This window comes from Cariama cristata, unplaced genomic scaffold (genome assembly GCF_000690535.1).
Source record: "Cariama cristata isolate BGI_N322 unplaced genomic scaffold, ASM69053v1 scaffold20179, whole genome shotgun sequence".
Classification (NCBI taxonomy): Eukaryota; Metazoa; Chordata; class Aves; order Cariamiformes; family Cariamidae; genus Cariama; species Cariama cristata.
In genome coordinates this window covers 17,000-17,263 of record NW_009636587.1, presented here as the reverse complement: position 1 = coordinate 17,263, position 264 = coordinate 17,000, and positions in this window count along the sequence as shown.

Here is a 264-nt window from a genome sequence, read left to right as displayed (position 1 = left end):
CAGCCTCCTGCAACACTGAGCTGTGGAGGAGCTGAAAACCCCGGCTCAGTAACTCGGTGCTTCCCTTCTTTCCTTGCGCAGGTTTCTCTGTGGCCTTGAGCTCGCTGCAAACAGCAGCTCCATCTTTCTGCACAGCAGCACCTGCACCCCTCCCTGAGTGTTTGGCGGGGTGTAAAGCTGCTGGGGCTGTTGCACCCCCTTGCTGCACAGGGCCATGCCGGGGGGGTCTGTTCTCCAGCAGCACTGACCATGCCCGAGCCTGTC